We start from the raw sequence: 25,844 nt of genomic DNA on the forward strand, positions 1-25,844 counted from the left end.
TTTCCTGTTGCCCTGAAAGCACACCTGTGGGTCTGCGTGCACATACAGAGAACCTTAAATTGAGGGGCTGGGTAGAAAGTAATTTGGAACAAGCAATTTGGAAATGGCCATCTCTTCCGTCCACAAAGCTTCTGCTCTGAATCCTAGGTTCTATTTTTTATTATCTCTAGCAAGTCCCTTATCAAGAGGCACAGCCTGTTGGGGCTGCATTGGGACCAGTGCTCCCTGTTAGCATATGCAAAACTCCCTATCACAAGGTCTGACAATGCATGTCAATGCATCTGGTCTCCTGAGGCAATTGAGTTGTTAGGGACAACTCCCTGCTCCCCCCAGCTATGCAGACCCTCTTCCTCCTAGTAAGGGACAACTGGATGAAACTTCCAAAAATGTGTAGCTGAAGTGCTTAAATTAAAATATGGGACCTTCATTACGCATTTTGAAACTTTGAATCTGAAATAAGGGATCAGAGTTATGTGGGATCAGAGATATCTACCAGTCTTCTCTGGTGGGTGTTTTGCTTACTCGGTCTCTGTTGGCTGGCTGAGACAAAAGAACCAGGAGTCTTTCCCCTCCCTCCCACCCACCCTCCTTCCCTCACTCCCTCCCACAGCAGAAGCTCTGCAGGCTGGTGCACATGTTGGATTTGCTGTGGAGATGCTGCCACAGACAGTGATGGTGACTGATTCTTCCTCCCCCTTGATTGAAGATTCATCACCGATCTCAATTAAAAGGGCTATATGAGTGGTCAATTGGTCATCTCGAGGCTACGAAATGTAAACATGAAGCAAAACCCGTCCCCTGAGAACCTACATACCATCAATACTCAAAGTGGGGTGGGATATAATCTCACTTCTTTTTGAAGTGGACATAAATTTTAAGTCTGTCTTAGCTCATCCCATTTCCTTTTTGCTCCTACTTTGGAAGCACCCCATTTCTTTCAAAAGCATACCGCTTCCTCACCCACTTTAGAGACTTCCTACAGTGCAAACCCACTTCGACTCAGACCAACACGGCTACCTACCTACAACTAGAACTATAGAAGGCACCACATTGAGCCACATGAAATGGAAGTCCATCCCTCAGCCCTTGCTCCCCCCCCCAGGACTAATTGCAGCCATCAGCAGCCATTAACAGCCATCCACATGTTTACCACTCCCATCAGCCCATCACCCATTCCCACCCCCCACCACCACCCTCTGTATATATATATAAGGGTCTGACACTTCTGTTTCCAGTGTATCTGACGAAGTGTGCATGCACACGAAAGCTCATACCAAAATAAAAACTTAGTTGGTCTTTAAGGTGCTACTGAAGGAATTTTTTTATTTTGCAAACCCACATTGGTTTTGTTCCAGCTGAATTGTCGTGGTTTCCCTCAGAATCCTGGGGATTGTGGGTGGTTTAGGGGTGCTGAAAACTCTCCAACAGAAAGCCCTCTCCAATGACAAACTTAGTTGGTCTCTAAGGTGCTGCTGGAAGGAATTTTTTTATTTTGTAAAAGCAGAGTTCTCTTACCAAAGAGAAGGACAGTTATCCTACAGAGTTACTTAAACTCCTTCATCTCCCAGAGACTCTCTGAGGGAAAACTTTAGTTGTATGTTTTATAAAGCACCACTGACTCCAGCCCAAGTCCATCACCCAATGTTTTGTTGCTACTTCCAGGAGCCTCTGGCGTCCCAGAGTACATGGAGAAATTCTCCACACACCCAGTTTCCTCTGATAGTTTTAGCAGTGAAACACTCCAGCCAAGATATCCGGCTCTCTTCCCCTTTCTCGTTCAGCTGTATCGTTAAGCATGGGGGGCAGGTGGGTCATAGCTGCCAAGTTTTCGCTTTTCTCGCGAGGAAGCCTATTCAGCATAAGGGAAAATCCCTGTAAAAAAGGGATAACTTGGCAGCTATGAGGTGGGTGGAAGAGTGTTTGCAGAGCCTCAGAGACCCAGTAAACAGACACATGAAGTTTGAGCACATTTGAGGAAATAGCCAGGGGCTTTGCCAGCTTCCACCCTTCATTAACTTCCCTAACGAGCTCCGTGCTGGGCCCAGGGGCCTCAGGCAGGACTCGGCACTGGCCATTACCAGCTGAAACTGAGCCACCCAAGCACAGCTGCCTCCCATCCTCTCCCTCTCTCTGTGATGACCCAATCTCATCTTATTGAACCAGAAACCACCAGTATATTTCCATTACTGTGCAGAGGATAAATGCTGGAGAAGTAGGCACCTCGAATGAGGACATGAGAGCTTGAAGCGCAGACCTTTGATCCATCAGGGATTGGAAGACACCCAAGTGGCTACCATGGAGCGCAGCACAATCTACTTCACCGAGATTCGTCTAATGTCACAAACTGAGGGATCTTTTAGGGATTATGGCATAACTGATCTATGTTATGTGATGCTAAGCCTGAGCTCTTGCATAAGAAAATGAGACACATGTGGGGAACCTCTGGCCCACCAGCTGTTGCTAAACTACAGTTCCCATCATCCCTAGCCATTGGCCATGCTTGCTGGGGCTGATGGGAGTTGTAGTTCAACCACATCTGAAGGGGTGAAAGTTCCCCACACCTAACATGAGAATGGGTTAGGGTGTTGGACCCTATTTCAAAGCGAGGGCCACCTTACCTTCTAGACAACCTTCCGAGGGTTACCTGCCTGCCTGTCATGATGGAGCAACGAATGCAAATATCACTGCTGTATAGTATTTTCTATTGAGGTTATTATATTGTGCATATGGAAGCAGTTGGATGAAAGAACTTGCTCTTCTTTGAAATAAAAATTCTCCAATCCAAAAATATGATGCAAAAACTTTACTTAAAGATCTTTGAGTCCAAAAAACTTCAAACATTAAAAGTTACATTCAGCTAGGTACATAATTTCTTATACTGTTCCCAGCATAAGACGTAACATTTTAATTACAAATATATTGCATCCTGAGCTAAAAATCAAAGCTCCATCTCTTCTCCATTAGCCCCAAGCTGTTTGTTGGAGACAGAGAATGAAAACGTCCATTCTCTTGAGTAGCCTGGAAACAAAGAACTCACACCCAAGATAGATGCCTGTGCATATGCCTAGACCTGTAACACAATCCTTTTCAGGTGATTTAAACACCTCTTAATGATTTACCTGTCAAGATGTTCTTCAATGCAAATGTCCAGTCATGCTTTACCAGTACAATACAGTCACATTATATATTTATTTTCCATTTCAACGTACATTAAACAATTGTACTTAATGGTTTCTACATACTCTCACACATACTCTCTTTCCTACACCCAGGCAAGAGGCATCAATCAGAGGTCAAGGACCCAATCCAGCAGGCAAAAACACTTTGGGGCTGCAGCTGGGCCACTCAGGGGTGTGGCCTGCCAGAGCTCCTTGGAGGAAGCAGGATAAATGAGACCAGGGCTTTTAATGTTAAGGAAGGGTTAAGGAATGGTTTTGATAACCATATGGACACATGATGTCCTACTTTGAAAGTTCATAATGCATTTTAAAAATCTGACACCAGAGGGCGCATCAGAGCAACTAGTAGCAGTGAGGCAGCTGTTTTGAGGGGGGGAAAGGGTAAAAAAACAACAACTTTATTTTACAAGTATGCCCTGTGACGTTTTAGAACAGGGGTAAGCAACCTAAGGCCCATGGGCCAGATGCAGCCCAATCTCCTTCTCAATCTGCCCAAGGACGGTCCGGGAATCAGTGTGTTTTTACGTGAGTAGAATGTGTCCTTCTATTTAAAATGCATATCTGGGTTATTTGTGGGGCATAGGAATTTGTTCGTTTTTTCCTTCAAAATATAGTCTGGCCCACCACATGGTCTGAGGGACGGTGGACCGGCCCACGGCTGAAAAAGGTTGCTGACCCCTGTTTTAGAACGATCTAAATAATTCTAATAACCTTAAACAGGTCAGTGTAGAATAGATCCAGACCAGACCAACCTCCACCTAAGCCCAACATTCCTTGCAAGCATCTCAGCAACCAGCAGACACTAGGTTGCCACCAGAAATCGCCCAGGAATCCACCTGTGAATGTTCCTCTGTCCTTTGCCCATCCCAAGTCAAACTTACTGGTGTCTGTTCTGAGTGACAAAGACTCTCCAAAGTCTAAATACAAAATAGCTTTTGTAGTACAGCCATACCTCTAGTTGCGTTAGGTTCATGCTGTGGATTTTCGGGTTGCGAACGCGGCAACCCCGGAAGTGTATACTTCCAGGTTTCGCTGCACGTGCAGACGCATTCTGGGTGCTTTGCGCATGCACAGGAGTGCTCTATTGTGTCATGCACACAAGCGGCACTCTACCTAAGGACTTTTCGGGGTGTGAACGGCAACCCGGAATGGATCGCGTCCGTAAGTAGAGGTACCACTGTGTAGTGCTTCCTAGTGTTGAAGGTTTTTTGAACACATTATCTTGTAATTCTTAAAACCACCTTGTAAAGGAGCTGAATATTAAACGCACGCACGCGTGCGCACACACACCATATTGCAGTGTGGGGACTGGGACTAGGAGTTAATGGTTTGCCAAGGCTATCTAGTCCTTCATGGCCCAAGCAAGATCTGAACTAGGTACTTAACTCAGTCTCTTAGCCATTATGCTACCCAAACTCTTCTTATTCTGCTTCTTGACATTTTTCCTGCCCTTTTCTCAGGGTGCTCGAGGAACTGTACCTCATACAACAACTCTGCAAGGTAGGCTAGGCTGCAAAATGCTATGTGACCCAAGGCTACTAAGGGAACCTTATGGCTAAGCAAAGATTGGGACTCTGGTCCCTCAGTCCTTGTCTGAAACTCTGCTCATTAAAACTACACCAGCTGTCACCTTAAAGAGAGCCTTCCCTGCTCTAGACACCAAGGATGCCAAATCTGAGAACTTTGGTATGCAAAACATCACTTTCCCTTTAGGATTTTTCATTGTGGGTCTCCAGAGAGACTCGCGATGCCAAGGTCAAGGACACTCACAGGGTGATGGTGTGGCAGAGTGCAAGCTACCACCGCCCAGGGTGGGTGAGCAGGGCACGTCTCCAAGGGGGTCGGGACACAGAGGGAGCTAAGGAGAGAGGTGGCGACAGTACCGTCACTCTCTTCCACTCCAACCCTGGGTCAAGCTTGACCCGGGAGCAGAGCTGCTGTAGCCCAGCGCCTTGGCAGCTCCCTCACGCACTGGAGCCAGGCTCCAGTGAGGGAGCCGGTTGTGGGAGCACTTGGTCACACCCCCTCCCCACCCCCTCAGCCCCCATAGCCCCCATGCTATGCCAGCATGGGTGTACCCAGCATGGGGCAGGGGGTGCAGCTGCCCCCCCTAGAAGGCCAAACTGCGGGCCCGACTAGGGAAGCAAATACCCTGCGCAGGCGCTTGTTGACACGGGAGGGGAGGGGGGGAGGAAACGCTGCTGGTGCCGCGGCTCCTCGGCCGCGGCTCCTCCTCTCAGCCCGCCCTGCCTACATTTGCACCAATCCCCGCCCACTAAAGCCTTCGTGCCTCCCAATGGAAAGCCCTGCCGGGTGGCAACCTCTCCTGCCTAAGAGTTCTGCTGGGCTGGCAAGCGAAGGAGACGCGGCTCCCTGCATTGGTTGCAGCTGCTGCTGCGCTCTGCCTCCCAGTAGGCTGCACTGCGATCGTCGGCGCCGCGGGCTGGGAATCGCCCCCTTCCCCCCTCCGCACCCCCTACCCCCCCTGAGTTAGGAGTTGCTACTGAGACTCCTCCTGGGCCGGGAGAGGAAGTGCACCGACAGGAGCCAGTTCAGCCTTGGTGGGCAGAAGCCTGCAAAGGAGGAGTGGGGGGCGGCGCCCGAAGGCGGTGGTCGTGGCTGCTGCAAGGAAGCTGCGTAGGGGCGTTTGCACCGGATTGCCGGCGGCAGGAGTAGCCCAGCGGCAGTGACCCTTCCTCGCTGCCCCCCACTGCCGGCAATAGGAAAGGAACTGCCTTGGGGGGGGGGCGGCACAGCTCTCCGCTCCCCCTGCGTGCATTGCCCTCTCCGGGCATTGGCTGCTGTTTCCTTCTTTGCAATGCGCCCCCCCAGCCGCTCTCCCTTGCTGCCCCTGCCGAGAGAGGGGCGTTGAGGGCGGGCGAGCCGCTGCCGCCGCCGTAGGGTCGCAGCTGGGGGGGGCTCGCCTGCGCCGCGCCACCCCACCTTTCCCATCTTTTGCCCCCTTGCGATGGGGAGGCGGCGGTGGCAGCTTCTTCTTTGAGCGTCTCAGCTTGGCGGGGGGGTCCCCAGTATCCTCCCAGGCCATGGGGGGTGGCCCCCCAGGACTAGCAGACCTCTGAGCTCCTTCCCCATCCCAGATATATAGGGTGGGAACTGGCAAGGCTTCGGGGGGACCTGGAGGAGGGAAAGCGGGGCCAAAGGGTTTTTTCAGGGGGGTGGCTAGCCGTAAATGGATGGGAGCGGTGTTTTCAGAGCAGGGCCGTCTTAAGCATACCTGGCGCCGTGGTGTGACGGATCCCTCTGGTGCCCCCACGCGCCCCGTTTCCCGGCGCGGCGGGCGCAGCTCACTGCGCGGCTGCCGCCTGGAGGGCCGAAGCCCTGCGCAATCCAGCCTGGGCGTAGGGCCGGTCCTGGGCCAGGGGGTGCTGCCCGCCCCCTGTTGTGACACCCCTGCACACGGCGGAGGCGGCCCCAGGCCCGCGCCTCTCCAGAAAGCAGCCTGAAGCCGCTGAACAGCTGCGAGGCGCGCCTGGGGCGGCCTCCGTCGTGCCTCTCAGCGGGCGCAGTGGCGCCCCTGGTGGCCTGGCGCCCTGGCGCTCCGTGCCACCGGACCCGGGCCTAGAGACGGGCCTGCTTCAGAGCAGGGGGATTTCGTGTGAGAGAGTTTAGGGGGTTCATTTAGAGGCTGCATCTGCCGCCGCAGAGTCGTCGGGCCCGCTGGCCCTGTAGCCCCGCCCACATTCCCACTTGTGGCCCCTCCCCTCCCATGCCTTGGCCCCGCCCCTGAATGACCATGGCTTGCCCCCCCCTAGTTTTGATCCTGGGTACGCCCCTGTATGCCAGTGCCCCACAGCATTTAATTTCTAAATGTTTCTGGGGTGGGGTAGACAGATAACTCGCCAGAGGCATGCCCTTTTTTGGCAGTATCCCAAGGGGTGCCTGAAATGTGTGCTTTGGCCCCAAACTAGCTTACAAAGCAGCTGAGCTCTTCCCTTCAAGCCAAGATATCAGACGTTGCACAAAGCTTACTAACTGGGGCTGGGGGCATGCAAATGATGACTTCAGGGGTATGGGCACTCACTGGGGCAGGACTTGTTTGGACAGCAGGGGTCAGAATCAGTGGAGCCTCAGAGTCTTGTTGTTTTGTTTTGCAGTCTCACATTTTCTTCCAGACGCACCAGAATCACATTTCTTCTCCTTCCCTGAGTCTAATAAAGACATTGCAAGAAGCGACAAGGGAAAAGAAATGAGAAAGAGAGAGAGAAACCATAAAACCCACAAACACGGTCACAAAAGCATGAAACAGCTTGAAAATCCGAGCGCTGAGAGCGACCAGCCCCATCCCTGGCGGAGGCTCCATCGCTCCTGCTTTCCTTGGGCCTTGTAATGGAAATTAAATTTGGACACAAGTGCTTGGGCATATTTATTATCCTGCTGCTATTGATCTGTCAGGGAGAACAGAAAACTGCTATTTCAGCTGATATAAGGCAGGGAAGCACTGTGATTAGACTAATAGGCCTTTCATAGATTGAGATTTAAGTGCCGGGGTGGTGAAATTTGTATTACCCCCTGAAGCTGCTCTGTCTCTCTCACCCAATCCTGTTAGCATAATGTGCTCACAAACCTATCGCAGGAGTATCAGCAAATTTCATGTGCTTTTTGTTTAGGAATGCCAGGAAGGGAGAGAGGGAAAGAGAAAGAGAGAGAGAGAGAGAATAATACAATCAGAGAGAGAGAAAATACAAAACTAAAGCTGGTTGGGGAAGGAAATCAGGGGTGCAGAACAATATCCTGAACATTTTACTGGGACTATGGCTGATACCCAGAGCCAGCATTTTATAGGTCTAACTAATAAAAACAAGCCTTGTAATGGGCTCTGAAAAGGTAGTGATGGCCACCCAACTCCCATGCAATATTTCAGGCTCCATTCTAGCCCCACCCCTAAATTTGACCAGCCAGATTCTGCCATAAACTTCACCCTGATGTTTTTAATAGTGTGACATTGAATTCCACCTGCTGCAAGCATCTAGTAATCAAAGCCTAATCCCATACTATAGCAGCATGTTTAAAAGATCAAATAATGATTTTAGCGAGGAGCAAATAGAATGAAGATTTCATAATAGTTACCTAAATCTTTGCTAAGCAACATGTTAGCTGGCGGCCATCTCACACAACCAAAATGTTGTGTTTGCGGTCCATTTAGACAAGAGGCCTGTATCTTGGCTTAAGCATGAAATCTAGATAAGTGCTTAAAATTGCCAACTGACTAGAAAAAACAACACAGCATGGCTCACTTTTATACCTTTCATTGCAGTTCTGATCTGTAGAAAGCAGCACATGAAGCTTTAGATCGGGAATGAGGAAGCTGTGGCCCTTAGTTCCACATGTTGTTGAACTACAGGTTCCAGCATGAGGCAAAAGCGCTTCCTTGACCTCCTAGCAGGTGAGTCCCTGCTGTTTACTGGGAGGGGAGAGGTGGCAAGCCTTCCCACTGCATCTCCTCTCTCCATAACCAGCAGTGACTCATCTGCTGGGAGGTCAGATAAGTGCCCCACCCGGCCATCTACTACTGCCAACACCACTGGTTAGTTACCCTATATTAGTTGTTGTTCACGGTAGAGGAACAGGAGCCTGAGTGTGGGGGGGGGGGCGGGCGAAGTGGCCACCCTAGCCATATTGTTAGTGTCATGATTTGATGAGCTACGTTACACGACTGTGGTGAGCAATTATGAAAGGACCATTTTGAAGAGCAGACAGAATGCGGTGGGCTTGGGCTTCACCTATGTTTCCCAATATACTGCCTCTGAATTCCTTTCCTGCATAGTACATATGAGTAGAGCAGATCTGTACTTGGGGCCTCCAGTTCCTTATTTCTATTGTAAAATGTTGACAATTAGGTTTACTCACAGCCACTTTGAGGAGGATATACATGCCCACATCTCCTTTTCTTTCTTTCTTTCTGTATCTAAAAAGCATATTTATGACAAGGGCAGGGAGGGGAAACTTCAACTTGGTTTTGCAATTGATGACTCAGACAGCATGCCCAGGGGGCTCCAAGTGACCTGGGGTTTCCAGTTGCCAATCTTGGCAATAAGTGGGAACTCACTGGTGCTTTCTAAGCTTGGGAAGAAGCCAGCTGGACCACACTAAAAATAAAAATTTCAGAGAACCTGGTTCTTGTTTTGCTTTTTGTTACGGAAACACATTCTTCTTCAGCTTGACAGAGAATGCCAGGCAACACTGCTGCCTGCAAGGTCTTAGCAGCTCTGAATTGTTGGCCAGCAAAGGTCATCTGTTGCTGTTGCTGAATGACACATCTTTAGCATCACAGTTCCTTCCTGGTCCAGGCTCTTTTGTCAGATATGACAGCAGCTGTCAAATAGGTAGTACAATGTCTCATTGTGGAAAGGGACAAAAAAAATCCACCTTGTGATGATTATATGAATTTGCATAGAAGAGGGGAGGGCCTCTCTCTCTCTCTCTCTCTCTCCCCCCCCTTCTAGGCAAACATTTGTTTTCATCTGGAAGATTCTAAAATGGGATTTAATAGGTTTTTGTTTTATTTTCAATTTCCTCTAACAGCGATGGAAGCTATCAACATTTCCAAAGTTTTGTACTAGTTGCAAAACTTTGCACAGGGTGACACAAAGAATTGGGTTGAGCAGCCCTCCCCAATTTCTGGCCCTCCAGACATTGCTGGACTTACTCCTGTTGACTCTGGTCCACATGGCCAATGATCAGCGATGATGGGAGTCATAGGCCAACATCATCTGAAGGGCACCAGTTTGGTAGGAGTGCCATATTTCCAAAAGTGAAAAATCTGACAAAGCCACACCATGGCGTGAGGCTGGGGTGGGGGCATCAGCAGAGAAAGTGAGGGCGAGTGTCAGAAATCACAGCCAGAGGAAGGCCCATTTGGGAGGGAAAGTCAGGAAGCCCAGCAAGATGCAGGTAAAGGAGAGAGGGGGGAGAATTAAGAGAGGGGAGAGGGGGGGATACAGAAGAGGTGCGGGGGGGGGAGGGACAGAGTGATAGACTGCTACTGATTTTGTCTTTGGGGCTTGGATTGCGCAGTGATGACAGTGGGGTGCCGAGAGGTGGCTGCCTGTCTCTCGGTCCCCCTCCCTCCTACTCTTTCCCTCTGCTACACTCGCACACTTACATACACAGCACACAAGCTGGCACGCACAGGGCGCTCCCTTGGCTGGATCCTGCACAATCAGGGGATCCACTTGGCTGGGAACTGAGGGGCACAGGGAGAATTCAGAGTTTCCAGCCAGACCAAAGCTCCCTCTCGCACACACCCTTCCGCCTTGCACCTTGACTTTCAGTATGGCTCGCACTGCTTCCGGGTTAGGGAGGGAGATAAATCCTCCAAAGGTTCTCTGAGAGAGCGGGAAAAGGCTGCCAAGATGGAGGCGCCACTGGCTGCTTCTCCTCTTTAAAAAAGGCAAAAGAAAAACACCCACACTTTCAACAGGGGTTGCCATACGTTCAGGTTTTCCCGGACATTACAAAGGGAATTGAAAATTCCACCCAGACGCCATTTTCGGGTGCCAAATCCCAGCGATGTCTGGAATTTTCTGGATTTATGGCAGCCCTACATTTTGGGGGAGGCTGCAGTAGAGACCTGGGTTCAAATCTCACTCATCTGAGAACTGTGGATTGGTAACTTCCCTCCTCGGCTTATCTACCTCATGGGGTTGTCATTAGGACAACATTTTAAGGGGGGCACTTGGAATTAAATTTAGTTCTGCTCTAGTGGCAATCCTACTGCAGGTTAAAATAAAACCCTCAAGAAGAAGCAAGAAAATCTGCCTCCTCTCTTCTTGGCCTGGAGATTGAAAGCACATAGTCTTGTTTCTCCCAAACTTCCCCCGCGTGCACCCACAACACCTTCTACAGGAAGCCCCATCTCTGAAAGTAAGTGGCTATAACAAGCCCTCCTGAAATGTACTCGGAGTCGAGAGTGAATTTCATGCTCTTTATTCAGCTCATAGTCATCAAGGAGAAGAGGAGAAGAAGAATCGCTCTTTTCCCAAAACCATCTGCTTATATACATTATTTACACAATGGGCCTTGCGTGATTGGCTACTTCAGGGCTACACCTGTGGGCCAATTATATTGTGGATTGACTTCTGCCTGCAGCCTGATTGGCTGCTCCTACAGGCCAATCAGGTAGCAGATTCACTTCTGCCAGCCGCCTGATTGGCTGCTCCAGCAGGCCAATCAGGTTGCGGATTCACTTCCACCTGGAGTTGGATTGGGTAGCTCCCGCTGTTTCTGAATCCTATTGTTCTAGGATTCAGCTCAGTACATAACACCCCTCCCCTCTAAGTTCCAGTCCTGCCCGGGAAGTTGCATTCGTAGTCCCCAAGGTCTGCTGGCCGCCTCCGTGTGCGTTGTGGCCTGGGGTGTTCCTTGGTCAGGGGTTCTGGTTCTGGCTCGTGTTCCGAGGCTGCTGGCTGTGCCGGGGCTGTCTGGTCTGGCGCCACTGAACCACTAGGTTGTGGCTCTGGTTCCGGTGTCCTTCCAGCCTCGGGGCGCCCCTCTGTGCCTACTGCTTCTGCTTCCCCTGCCCACCCCTCTCGCTCTACAGGCCTCACTGCCCTGCTGTCCCCTTGGGACCCCTCTGTCCCGCTCTCCTCCCGGGTTCCTCCTGGGAATCGTCGCCGTAGCTGGTCGCAGTGGCGGCGCCAACATTGCCCCCCTTCCGTTAGTACCTCGTACGACACGGGACCGGTCACCTTGGTGACTGTGGCGGGTACCCATGCTGGGCCTGCCCCAAAATTCTTTGCGTACACTGCGTCCTGGGCCACAAATGTCCGGGGGTTCCTGCCTTTCCCCACCACTACCTCATCCTGAGCTCTGTCGGGGTGAAGTCGGTCCAGTCTAGTTGCAAGGCGCCGGCCCATTAGTAGTTCAGCTGGGCTCCGGCCCGTCGTTGTGCTTGGGGTGCTGTGCTGTGCTAGAAGAAATGCGGCAAGGCGGTATTCCCAGTCCCCTTGTGTCATGCGGCGGAGGCTGTCCTTGGTGGTCCGCACCATGCGCTCCGCTTGGCCATTGGTGGCAGGGTGGAATGGTGCTGAGCGGATGTGGCGGATGGCGTTCTGCGCTGTGAAGGTCTGGAACTCCTCTGACGTGAATGCGGTTCCATTGTCCGAGACGAGGGTGTCAGGGAGCCCGTGGGTTGCAAAAAGCTTACGTAGTACCCGGATGGCTGCCGCCGTAGAAGTGGACGGTACCAGTGCGACCTCCAGCCATTTGGTGTAGGAATCCACCACTATGAAGAATGTTTTTCCCTGGAAGGGGCCAGCGAAGTCCACGTGCAAGCGTGACCATGGATGTCGGGTGGACTCCCAGGGCTGGACTGGGGCCCTTGGGGGATCCGGGCGGGATTCTTGGCAGGTCTGGCAGCGTTGGACCCAGGCCTCTATCTCTCTGTCAATCCCCGGCCACCACACATAACTCCTGGCAAGGGCCTTCATCCTCACTACCCCTGGGTGTGTCTCGTGTAGGGCTGTGAGGACCCTTTTGCGGAGGGGCTGGGGAACAACAACCCTGCTTCCCCATAACAGGCACCCCTTGTGGGCCGACAGTTCATGTTTGCGGTTTGTGTAGCCAGCGAATTCTGGCCCGGGGCTGCTGCTGGGCCATCCTCGCCACACCCAGTCCAGGACCCGGGAGATGACCCTATCTTTTGTGGAATGGTGCGCAACTTCTTGTGCCTGAATGGGTCGGTCGGGAAGCAGCTCCAGGGTCATAACCTCTTGCGCAGGCGCTGGGTCGGGGCCTGTTTCTGGTAGTGGTAGCCTGCTGAGGGCGTCTGCGTGGCCCATCGCCTTCCCAGGGCGGTGGATTAGTGCATACTGGTAGCCGGCAAGGAAAATTGACCACCTGAGGACACGTGGAGACAACACTTGGGGGGTCTGCTTCTCGGGGGCAAACAGGCCAAGCAACGGCTTGTGGTCAGTCACTATGGTAAAGGGCCGCCCGTACAAGAAATCATGGAATTTTTTTACGCCCTTCACGATTGCCAGACCCTCCTTGTCAATCTGTGAGTAGTTTCGTTCGGCTGCAGCAAGCGTCTGGGAGAAGTATGCCACCGGCACCTCTCTTCCATCCGGGAGTTGGTGTCCCAGGACAGCGCCGATGCCATAGGGAGAGGCGTCGCATGCCAGCACCACTGGCAGCCTCTCGTCGAAGTGTGCCAAGACCGAGTTCGAGACGAGCAAGTCCTTGACTGCCTGGAATGTGGCCCTTTGTCGCTGGCCCCACACCCAAGGGGCCCTTTTATCTAGGAGTCTGTGTAGGGGCTCCGCTACCGCTGCCTTATGCGGAAGAAAGGCATGGTAAAAGTTCAATAGTCCCAAGAATGACTGAAGTTCGGGCTTGCTCTTGGGCGCTGGGGCCTCACAAATGGCCCGTACCTTGTCACCGGTTGGATGGACCCCTTCTGCGTCCACCTTAAATCCCAGAAAGTCCACCTGCGGCACTCCCAGTAAACACTTTTCCCGCTTCACCTTGAGGCCCGCCGTCTGGAAACGGTGCAGGACGGAGCGGAGGCGGTCCTCAAATTCCTCTGGTGTGGGCCCGGCGATCAGTACATCATCGAAGAAGGGGGTGACGCCAGGAATCCCTTTAAGGAGAGAGTCCATTAGATTCTGGAATATGCCTGGTGCCACGCTAACGCCAAATTGCAGCCGCTTTACTCTGAATGCCCCTCTGTGCGTCACAATCGTCTGAGCCTCTGCTGTGGCTTCGTCCACAGGCAACTGTTGATACGCTTGGGCCAAGTCCAGTTTGCCAAAGATTTTTGACCCAGCCAGGGTGGCGAGGACATGGCTGACCACTGGCACTGGGTATGCATGGGCCGTGAGAGCCTTGTTTATGGTGCATTTGTAGTCTGCACAGATGCGGACCGAACCGTTAGGCTTGACGGGTGTGACAATTGGAGTTTCCCAGGGGGCGTTGGGCACCGGCTCCAGCACTCCTTGCTCCACGAGTCGGTCCAATTCCTCGTCTATGCGGGGTTTCAGGGCGAACGGGACCCGGCGGGCCTTGTGCCTGATGGGTCGTACCGCGGGGTCTAGCTGTAGGGCAATGGGGGGTCCCGTATATCGTCCCAATGCCCCATCGAAAACCCCTGGAAACTCTTTGCATATGGCGTCCACGTCCACTTGTAAGCTAGTGCGGTTCACCCCGGTAACGGCTAGCCCCAGAGGTCCAAACCATGCCAGTCCCAGTAAGCTAACGTAGGGGCCCTTAACTACCAGCAAGTCCAATTGTTGCTTTCGCCCTCGATATTGCACCCTGAAGGTCCCCACCCCCATTGTAGGGACCTTACGTTTCTGGAAGTCCCGGAGGGTGAATGGGGCCGGCCTTAGTTTGGGACCCCCATTAGGGCACAGTTCCCTTAATGTTCGGGCCGAGATTATGGATAGAGTTGAACCCGTGTCCAGCTCCATGCGGCATGGGGCTCCCTCTATCTGTACCTCTATATAAATTTTCTCTGTGCTGGGATGGGGCAACTGGAATACCTGGTAGTCCGTGATCTCCGTCAAGTTGCCTTGGTGCATGGTGCCGTGTGACCTGGGGCTCCTGGGTCGGTCATCTGATGCTTGTCGACGGGTGAGTCGAGCCCGACACACCCGGGCGATGTGTCCCAATTTTCTGCACTGCCTGCACTCTGCGTTGCGGAAACGACAGGTCCTCCTCTCGTGGTTCTCCCCGCAGCTTGCACAGTTCCCTCCTTCTCGTCGAGGCTGCTGTGGTGTGTGTGCTGCTTGAGTGCGCCGCTGTACTCGGTGTACTTCCTCCCTGTCAGATTCGGATTCGTCGGTGAGGTCTTCGTGGTAGACCCTCGGTTGGGATGGCGGGGCCGGTCGTGCCTCTTGCGTTGACCTCTCGGCGGCTTCGGTTGCCAGGGCTTCCTCCAGAGCAATCTGGAACGTGAGGTCTTTTTTGGCGTAGAGGCGTCGTTGCAACATCTCGTCCCTCAGGCCACCGACGAGGCGGTCACGAAGCATGTTCTCCAACTCTGAGAAGTTGCAAAGCAGGGCGGCTTGGCGGAGGGAGGTCACAAACCCAGTTATGGTTTCCCCCGGGGCTTGCCGCTTTGCGTAGAAGGCATTTCGGCAAGCTACCACCGAGGGCTGTGGTGAGAAGTGCTCCTTCAGCCGTTCCATTATTGTTTTGTAAGAGACGGTAGCGACATCTCTAGGTGCAAGGAGAGCCCGGGCGATTTCAAACGTCTCCTCTCCACAGACGCTGAAGAATGTCGCCCTCTTCATGGCATCGTTGGTGACTTCTTTCGCTTGCAGGAGGAAGTTGAAACGGGCGGCGTACCCTTCCCAGTCTCCTGATGCTGGTTTGAATGGCGAGAAGCTGCTGTCGGTTGCCATTCTGGGTGCCTTGGGTCCTGGAGCTGAAGCCTGGATGCACGGTGCGATGCAGCGGTGCAGCAGGTGGCGGTGCTGCGGTGCAGTGCGTGGTGGCGGTCAGCTCAGCAGGATCCCACCTTCGTCGCCAGTGAAATGTACTCGGAGTCGAGAGTGAATTTCATGCTCTTTATTCAGCTCATAGTCATCAAGGAGAAGAGGAGAAGAAGAATCGCTCTTTTCCCAAAACCATCTGCTTATATACATTATTTACACAATGGGCCTTGCGTGATTGGCTACTTCAGGGCTACACCTGTGGGCCAATTATATTGTGGATTGACTTCTGCCTGCAGCCTGATTGGCTGCTCCTACAGGCCAATCAGGTAGCAGATTCACTTCTGCCAGCCGCCTGATTGGCTGCTCCAGCAGGCCAATCAGGTTGCGGATTCACTTCCACCTGGAGTTGGATTGGGTAGCTCCCGCTGTTTCTGAATCCTATTGTTCTAGGATTCAGCTCAGTACATAACACCTCCTCTCTCCCCAAGGGGCATTTAATCTGAGAAGAGAAGACAGCTTTTGGATAAATATCATGAATATGCAGATTACATTTATGCTGATTTATCTGGAAATCAGCTTGCAGGCTTCTGGTTATTCTCTCCTTCACTGCAGCGTATTTCCAGCATTTTGATATTTCCTCTGTTGGATGGGCACTCTCCTTTTTCTAGATAACCCATCGTGGAAGCCTTGGCACTCATTTCTATACCGAAGTACGTGCTTGGCTATTTCCACAGGAAATCAAGAACTGATTATAAGTAATTACTAAAACTTGGGGTAGGTGTGTGGGTAGGTGTTTAAAGTTCTCAAAGTCTTTGATGTAAACAAAAAAGAGAAGCTTTTTAAGTGGGTAAATTGTATGCATTTTTTTTAAAAAAAATCTGTAGATATACAAAGAACTCAAAAGTAAGAATCACTCTGCTTACAAAGGGGCAGCTGTGAACTGATGGAATTGTTTGTCTGTTTGTTTATAACCTGCTTTCCCACCACATGGATCCAGAATGGCTCACAATAAGGCAAATGGTTCAGTTTTAAAATATAAGCCACCCCAGAGCAACCCTCTGCTCCTCTTTTTTACAGGAGCACCTGAGAATTCATCTAAGCTTTGCAGTCCACAACATAGGAAGTTGCTTCATACCAAGTGAGACCAGCTGCTCCATCTGGTTCAGTACCATCTACGATGATTGGCAGGCAGGGGGCTTTTCCAGCCCTACCTAGAAATGCTGGGGGTTGGACCTGGGAACATCTGTATGCAAAGACCACTGAGCCACGGCCTTTCCATCAATGAGCAAGAATTGTGGAAAGCAAATGGTGAGACATGATGAATTCTGCATATAAGTTAAATAAGCAGGGAGACAATATACAGCCTTGTCGTACTCCTTTCCCAATTTTGAACCAATCAGTTATTCCATATCCAGTTCTAACTGTAGCTTCTTGTCATGGAGTTTTCTTGGCAGGGATACTGGAGTGGCTTGCCAGTTCCTGCTCCGGGTGGATCACGTTTAGTCAAAACTCTCCACTATGACCTGTCCATCTTGGGTGGCCCTGCATGGCATAGCATAGCTCATAGCTTCTCTGAGTTATTCAAGCCCCTTCGCCATGACAAGGCATTGATTCATGAAGGAGGATCCATGAAGAAGCTACAGTTAGAACTGGATATGGAATAACTGATTGGTTCAAAATTGGGAAAGGCTGTATATTGTCTCCCTGCTTATTTAACTTATATGCAGAACTCATCATGCGAAAGGCTGGACTGGATGAATCCCAAGCTGGAATTAAGATTGCTGGAAGAAATATCAACAACCTCAGATATGCAGATGACACAACCTTGATGGCAGAAAGTGAGGAGGAATTAAAGAACCTTTTAATGAGGGTGAAAGAGGAGAGCGCAAAATATGGTCTGAAGCTCAACATCAAAAAAACTAAGATCATGGCCACTGGTCCCATCACCTCTTGGCAAATAGAAGGGGAAGAAATGGAGGCAAGTGAGAGATTTTACTTCCTTGGGTTCCATTATCACTGCAGCAGTCACAAAATTAAAAGACGCATGCTTCTTGGGGGGGAAAGCAATGACAAACCTAGACAGCATCTTAAAAAGCAGACACATCACCTTGCCAACAAAGGTCCGTATAGTTAAAGCTATGGTTTTCCTAGTAGTGATGTATGGAAGTGAGAGCTGGACCATAAAGAAGGCTGATCGCTGAAGAATTGGTGCTTTTGAATTATGGTGCTGGAGGAGACTCTTGAGAGTCCCATGGGCTGCAAGAAGCTCAAACCTATCCATTCTGGAGGAAATCAGCCCTGATTTCTCACTGGAAGGACAGATCCTGAAGCTGAAGCTCCAATACTTTGGCCACCACATGAGAAGAGAAGACTCCCTGGAAAAGACCCTGATGCTGGGATAGATGGAGGGCACAAGGAGAAGGGGACGACAGAGGACGAGATGGTTGGACAGTGTTGTCAAAGCTACCAACATGAGTCTGACCAAACTGCGGGAGGCAGTGCAAGACAGGAGTGCCTGGCATGCTCTGGTCCATGGGGTCACGAAGAGTCGGACACAACTAAATGACTAAACAACAACAACAAAATGGTGAGACAGTCATATCCAAGCATCTCCACTGGCCCCTGGGCCCCTGCCTTTGTTGACCTCTAGTGATGGTCATTCTTTACCCACCATCACTACCTTCAACCTCTTAGAACAGGAATGGGAAACTTGTGGTCATCCAATTACTGTTGGAATCCAACCTCCATCAGCCCCAGCTGGCACAGCCAACAGTCAGGCATGATCATTATGGCAGCCCAGCAACATCTGGAGAGCCACAGGTTCACTGTCCCTTGGGTGCTTCCCAAAGGGCTGACTTCTGAACCATTCAAGTAACGGCTGCACATTTTAGAGTGTGCTAAAGTAGCTGTCCACCCTCTTCAGGCTCCAGCTGCGTCAGTGGGAAAGCTCAGATGGCCAGACCTAATTAAATCAAGAGTTTTGTTATCAGTCTGTTACATCATGGTGCCAATCAGCTAATCACACCAATTAATCAATTAATTCTCCCCAAAATTTGTATGAAACCAGGTTATTAGCCATGGGAAGTGGGGCAAGCACCTAGTTAAATTTCATGTGCAACTATGAAATGGTCCGTTTGTCTGAACTCTGGGTCTGACGTGTGTATGATTTACCCCCAACTCCCAAAAAGGGGAAGGGGGGGATATATGGCATTGTGCTTATTTCCCTGTTCTCCACCCCCATCCTGCCATCTTTCCCTCGCTACAATCCTTTTCCAAAGTGCAGGTGCTAATTGCGCCCCTTAATGATGTATAGATCGGCCTCCAGTGTGGTATTTTCAATTACCTGCAATGTCTCCTGACCTTTTGCAGAGATGTCAAGAGAAATAGGGGTGATTAATCAAGTTGGTTCAGGCTTAGAGATGGGGAGATGGCCTAGGAGGAATGTGGAAGCCCCCCCCCCTTTTTTTAATGCGTGGCTTGCTGGGTGGGGAGAGAACAGCACATTAGTTGTGGATTTTCACATGGCCACAAAATCTGGCCTGATTAAGCTGGTCTTTGCACATGGGTGTAGGTAGTCAGGATTTATTTTAGGAGGGGCAGAACCAAGTTATCTGTGATGTAATTGGTCAGTTAGTTAAGTTTGTTTGTTTGATGTGGGGCAGCCACCCACCCACACCACAGCTAGGTCCATGTCTTTGCAACATGCTAAGAGGCAAGGGTGGCAAAATGTTTTTTTCTAGTCTATGGACATGCTCGTTAAATTATTCCTTCTGAACAAAACACAATGTGTTTAGAATTCAATGGTGGTTTTTTTCCAAAAAAGAAGAAAAAAAAACACTGTTTCTCACATGGATTTCCAATAATTGTGCAACCTTGACATACGGGGCTGCTCAAAGGATTTATAGGCCTTGGAGTGATTTGGGGCCTCCATTCCAGTTTTGGAGCTGACCAACACCAGATCTACACAGACCACACATCTTGGCTCTAGTATATTAACTCTCTGGCTCCTGGAATTTCACCATATATTTTTCAAGCTTACCTTTTTACCATATGGACTAAAGGTAAAGTAAAGGGACGCCTGACCGTTAGGTCCAGTTGCGGACGACTCTGGGATTGTGGCACTCATCTCGCTGGCCGAGGGAGCCAGCGTACAGCTTCCAGGTCATATGGCCAGCATGACTAAGCTGCTTCTGGCAAACCAGAGCAGCACACAGAAACACCGTTTACCTTCCGGCCGGAGTGGTACCTATTTATCTACTTGCACTTTGAAGTGCTTTTGAACTGCTAGGTTGGCAGCAGCAGGAACGGGAGCTCACCCCATCGCGGGGATTTGAACTGCCAACCTTCTGATCGGCAAGCCCTAGCCTCTGTGGTTTAACCCACAGCGCCACCCACGTCCCTTACCATATAGACTAGGAACTTTATGAAAAAAAACAAGGAAAGGAAAGGGAAAAAAGAGGAGGGGAGAGATATTTGAACTCCTGATTAACTTTTCATAGCATGGAATTGTGAACATTTTCACCTGGTTAATATCTACTGATCAAGGTACAGGAGCAAGGGGGAAGTAAAAAAGAAAAGATTCCTGCATGCAGAGGGTGGGAACTAGATTACCCTTCCAACTCTACAATTCTATGATTCTACGAAAAGCAGGCAAGCAGAAAATGGCAGCACGAGAAACATACAACCCCAGGACACGACTTCCCGAGGCACCTGCCACAACCACCTCCCCAACAGGGCTGCTCTGAAGCTTTAGCGCTTAATTTCCTATTAACTGCTGATAAATCCAATTAGGCCCTGCCTATAATGAGGGACATCTGCTCTGTTCCTTCGCAGGGAAAGGCAAACAGCCTGCAGACTGTGAAGGGAGAGCAGACAGGGCTTGGTAGACCCCAGTGGCTCATTCACTCTTCCCAGCCCGGCCTGGCCTTGCCGCTTGCATCCCTCGGAAGCAGCCTGACGTGACTGTTATTTTCCAGATGAGTCTAATTAAGTTGTTCTTTTCAGTTTGTTAAATTAAAGAGGGGGAGGCACTGGCTTCCTCCCCGCTCCTCCTGAACACACACACCCCACTCCAGCTGCAGCAAATTGGATGCTGTGACACCTCTTTCGCTCTCCCTTCCTCCCCCTCCCCCTCCCATCCAGAACGGCGCAAGTAAATAAATAGGCAAGGCTGGTAAAAATTAACTGTAGACGAGATGGGAAATGAGGTGGAAAATTGTACCGGTTTGCCGTTTAAAAGCTGCCTGGCATATCTCAGAGAATGAGAGTGACGAGTTATCTTAGCCTGTAGGTAAACGAACACCCATCCAGAATTTACTGAGGGCAGCGAATGTTTAATTGAGTAATTTGGGTCCAAAAGTTCTTAAATTAGGGGAGGGAAAGAAAGAGAGACCTCAATTCCCAGACACTTTGGAACTGTGCCCCCCCCTAAAGCAGCATCGCAATCACCCCGTTGTTTTGATGCCACCGTCGATCCATTGGGTTTGTTGTGTGCCAGGATTTGACCACTCTGACCAACGTATGTAAAATTGTGTCCTCCTGTCAAGTAACCAGAACTGTGATCTGCCAAATTAGCAACCAATATATTTAAATATTTTATATTTAAATTGTGACCGGCCCTGTGGTTTCATGATGAAGTCTAATCTAATTAATCTAATTGCATTTATATCTAATTCATTTGTAACTGAAAATCAATAAAATACAGATTAATAATAATAGCAATTGTTATTGCTATCATCATCATCTAGCTTCGTGTCTTGCTGCCAGTATCTATTGCCCTGATGGCACTTAAGAAACACTTCCTACCTGTACCCGCTAATGGAGTTGTGAACTGCTTAAGATCTTATGATGAAAGGTGGTATATAAGTCCAATAAATAAATCAAACCCTGGGGGAAAGTAGCACAATTGCTATGATTGGCTGGTGGAAGAAAATTGTGTCTGCTTGGAGAAGCAGGGTCTGCAACTAGAGTAAACTGCTTAACTCATTTGGCCCCAAGACCAATATGGACATTCCTGGAGCTTCCATCCTATTCTTCATTGTGGAATACGCCAACAAATGAGCACTTGGCAATTTGGACTTCCAAGTGTGCTGCTGTGACCTTGTGCATTATCTTATGACCATGTAAGATGCTTACAGGATGGCTGGTGTCCAATGTTACTTTGCTCCAAAACAAATAATTCCTTGACATGATGTGTACGATGATTGCCTTCTAGGGCACCCTGCTATGTTATCAAGAGATTACTAGGTTACTGGGTGCTCAAGCCAGAGCTGATAAGTAAATGGCCCTTTGCTACTACTGATATGAGCAGAAGGGTTACATTTGAAAAAGATTATCTGCAACATGGCTGAGTGGGCAGGAAGGCAGAGGAAATAAAGCAGAGATATTTAAGCGATGATAGGAAGTCAGCTACTGCAACCTCTCTCCTAATGGTACAGGGACATACATCATACCTCTCTCAGCCATTTGGAGACATTAGTCTGCTGATACCTTCTTTGCAGTGCACCTGTTCTCCATTTCAGATTTATCTCTTCTGAGTTGAAAGCAGGGAAGGATTCCACAATGTCCAAATGCCAGGCCTATGCTTTGATTGCTCAAGCTTTCATTGCAAAAAGCAGCATATTGAAAATGCATTAGTTATTATTATTTGCTCTTGTATCTTGTGACATCACTAATGCTAATAACATAGGTGGTGACTGTTTTCTTTCGTTGCAAATGGATTTCTGCCTTTTGCATGCATATTGAATGTGCATAAAAAAATTAAACAATATATTTCATGTATCCACACAGGTGGAATCCCCTGCATGTAGAGGTACCATTAACCCTTCATTGGATGGGCTTTCAGAACCAAGTCTAAGCACACTCTTTCACCCTGGCTTTTAGTGATACATTGACACAAGGTTTCAGAATTTGGGGAGTCTTAGGTAGCCTGCTGTATTTTTATCTGTATTCGCTGCTACATTTCCTGCCTAATGTTTTATTATTTTACTTAGTGTTTATATCTGTATTTATATTTTTAGTTGTATTTTATTGATTGGTTTGTAAACCGCCCTGAGATTTGTTTGCATGAAGGGGACGAACTGCAGCTATTTGCATACTACATCATAATGACCGCTTGGAGTAAGGAAACCCATAAGTTGGCCAGAGAGACAAGTTCTCCTGCTTAGAATGTTTTATGGCAGAAAGGTGGTTTACAGTATTAATTGTTCAAAACAGCAATATAGCGGATAGGGAAACAACAGCCTCCTGCTCTGGCTCTCCATCAGCTGAATTAGATTGTACCTGACAAGGTGAATTTCAAGTCACAGAAGCTTCTGCCACAATAAAACTGTGCCACAGGACTCCTTGCTGTTGTTGTTGCAGCAGACTAACTTAGAATCACAGAATCATAGAGTTGGAAGAGACCACAAGGGCCATCCAGTCCAACCCCCTGCCAAGCAGGAAACACCATCAAAGCATTCTTGACATATGCCTGTCAAGCTTCTGCTTAAAGACCTCCAAAGAAGGAGACTCCACCGCACTCCTTGGCAGCAAATTCCACCGCCGAACAGCTCTTACTGTCAGGAAGTTCTTCCTAATGCCAGTGAGGAATCTGTTCGACCTTATGCTCTTGGCTGAGTTTGAGATCCAACAAATATCAGGATACCGGTAGTTGAAATCCCCCATTACTACTATCTCACTTCATTATGAATGCTTGGTCATCTGTTCCAGGAAGGCATCATCTGTGTCCTCAGTTTGGCTTGGGGATCTATAGTAAGCTACCACAATGAAATCACTGTTATTTTTCTCTCCCTTAATTTTGACCCAGATACTCTCAATTTGGTTTTGAAGTTTTAAATCCTGGATCTCTTCACAGGTATACACATCCCTGACATATAACACTACTCCTCCTCCTTTCCTGTTTGGTCTATTTCTCCGAAATAGAATTGTATCCCTCTATTACCGGTACTACATTCCAATCATGAGACTCATCCCACCAGGTTTCAGTGATGCCTATTATGTCGTATTTAGTTTGCTGTCCCCAGGTGGAGCTGTGGATTAAACCACAGAGTCTAGGGCTTAGAATCATAGAATCATAGAGTTGGAAGAGACCACAAGGGCCATCCAGTCCAACCCCCTGCCAAGCAGGAAACACCATCAAAGCATTCCTGAGAGATGGCTGTCAAGCCTCTGCTTAAAGACCTCCAAAGAAGGAGACTCCACCACACTCCTTGGCAGCAAATTCCACTGCCGAACAGCTCTTACTGTCAGGAAGTTCTTCCTAATGTTTAGGTGGAATTTTCTTTCTTGTAGTTTGAATCCATTGCTCCGTGTCCGCTTCTCTGGAGCAGCAGAAAACAACCTTTCTCCCTCCTCCATATGACATCCTTTTATATATTTGAACATGGTTATCATATCAACCCTTAACCTTCTCTTCTCCAGGCTAAACATACCCAGCTCCCTAAGCCGTTCCCCATAAGGCATCGTTTCCAGGCCTTTGACCATTTTGGTTGCCCTCTTCTGGACACGTTCCAGCTTGTCAGTATCCTTCTTGAACTGTGGTGCCCAGAACTGGACACAGTACTCCAGGTGAGGTCTGACCAGAGCAGAATACAGTGGTACTATTACTTCCCTTGATCTAGATGCTATACTCCTATTGATGCAGCCCAGAATTGCATTGGCTTTTTTAGCTGCTGCATCACACTGCTGACTCATGTCAAGTTTGTGGTCTACCAAGACTCCTAGATCCTTTTCACATGTACTGCTCTCAAGCCAGGTGTCTCCCATCCTGTATTTGTGCCTTTCATTTTTTTTGCCCAAGTGTAGTACTTTACATTTCTCCTTGTTAAAATTCATTCTGATCAAAATGCTGATCAGAAGGTCGGCGGTTTGAATCCCTGCAACGGGGTGAGCTCCCGTTGCTCAGTCCCAGCTCCTGCCCACCTAGCAGTTCGAAAGCACATCAAAGTGCAAGTAGATAAATAGGGACCGCTCCAGCGGGAAAGTAAACGGCGTTTCCTTGTGCTGCTCTGGTTCACCAGAAGCAGCTTTGTCATGCTGGCCACATGACCTGGAAGCTGTCTGCGGACAAACGCCGGCTCCCTCGGCCTATAGAGTGAGATGAGCGCCGCAACCCCAGAGTCGGACATGACTGGACCTGATGGTCAGGGGCCCCTTTACCTTTTTTTACCAAGAGCTCAAGTTCATCTTGTTTATTTCCCATGCTCTGTGCATTAGTATACAGACATTGAAGACCATTGATCATTCCCCCATGTCTCTTATTTAAGGATATTTTCCTCCCACCACTTGGTCTGCGTGCTGTTTGCTCCATTTGGTGCACAGGAATGCCCTAGTGTGGACACAGATATAGTAACCTGCTAGGGAACAGGGGCAAGAAACCTGTGGCTCTGCAGATGTTGGGTACAACTCCCATCATCTCTGACTGCAGATTATGGGAGTTGGCCTGAACTCAACATTACTGGGTCAAATAATCCGTCTGCTATAAGGCAGCTTCTTACAGGTCAGTGAATGAATTAAATGGGTCACTTGGTTAATTAACAGACGTGATCCCATCTAGGGTGATTCTAATAGTTGTATATTGTCTCACTTTAATGCTTTTACCCTTTTGGTGAAATTACTGAGAAATCGTACAGTAACCCCTTAGAAAAAGGGGGCCATTAGAGACTAGAAGCCAGCAGATCTTTAATTCTGAAAACCCAAGTAGTTTTCTAAAGGAGATAAAAGCAAAAGAGCTACCTACTTCTTGCAACTATTAAGGGTTCCTGTTGCTCACCCAGTACAGTCATACCTTGGTTTAAGTACGCTTCGGTTTGAGTACTTTCAGCTTAAGTACTCCGCGGACCCGTCTGGAATGGATTAATCAACTTTCCATTACTTTCAATGGGAAAGTTTGCTTCATGTTTAGTACGCTACAGGTTAAGTACGGACTTCCAGAACCAATTACACTCATACTTTGGGTTAAGCACCCTTCAGGTTGAGTACTCCGTGGACCCGTCTGGAACGGATTAATCCACTTTCCATTACTTTCAATGGGAAAGTTTGCTTCAGGTTAAGTATATGGGAATGTTAGGGATGTGGATTAGGATATATTATTAGATAGATCCTATCCAAGCTTGTGTTAGCAAGCTTCCAATATCAGCAGAGTGACATTCCCCTTTTGCGCGCAGCAAAGCATGTGCGTTAGATTCGCTAGAATCTCTATAACAATATTACACTTTATAGTTCAATATTACACTTCCTGGCAAAGGTCCCCTTTGTCCCTCTTAAA

General features: G+C 49.3%; 1 long non-coding RNA gene across 1 annotated transcript in view; it reads right to left on the reverse strand.

The window, feature by feature from the left end:
* The window catches only part of LOC148686689 (uncharacterized), a 101,876-nt gene that overhangs the window by 20,921 nt on the left and 55,111 nt on the right, over positions 1–25,844 (reverse strand). Inside the window, exon 2 of the long non-coding RNA XR_015948344.1 lies at positions 7,222–7,348. This is a non-coding gene — a long non-coding RNA (uncharacterized LOC148686689). The remainder of the gene's footprint in view (positions 1–7,221; positions 7,349–25,844) is intronic.

This window comes from Zootoca vivipara, chromosome 2 (assembly GCF_965207765.1).
Source record: "Zootoca vivipara chromosome 2, rZooViv2.hap1.1, whole genome shotgun sequence".
NCBI lineage: Eukaryota > Metazoa > Chordata > Lepidosauria > Squamata > Lacertidae > Zootoca > Zootoca vivipara.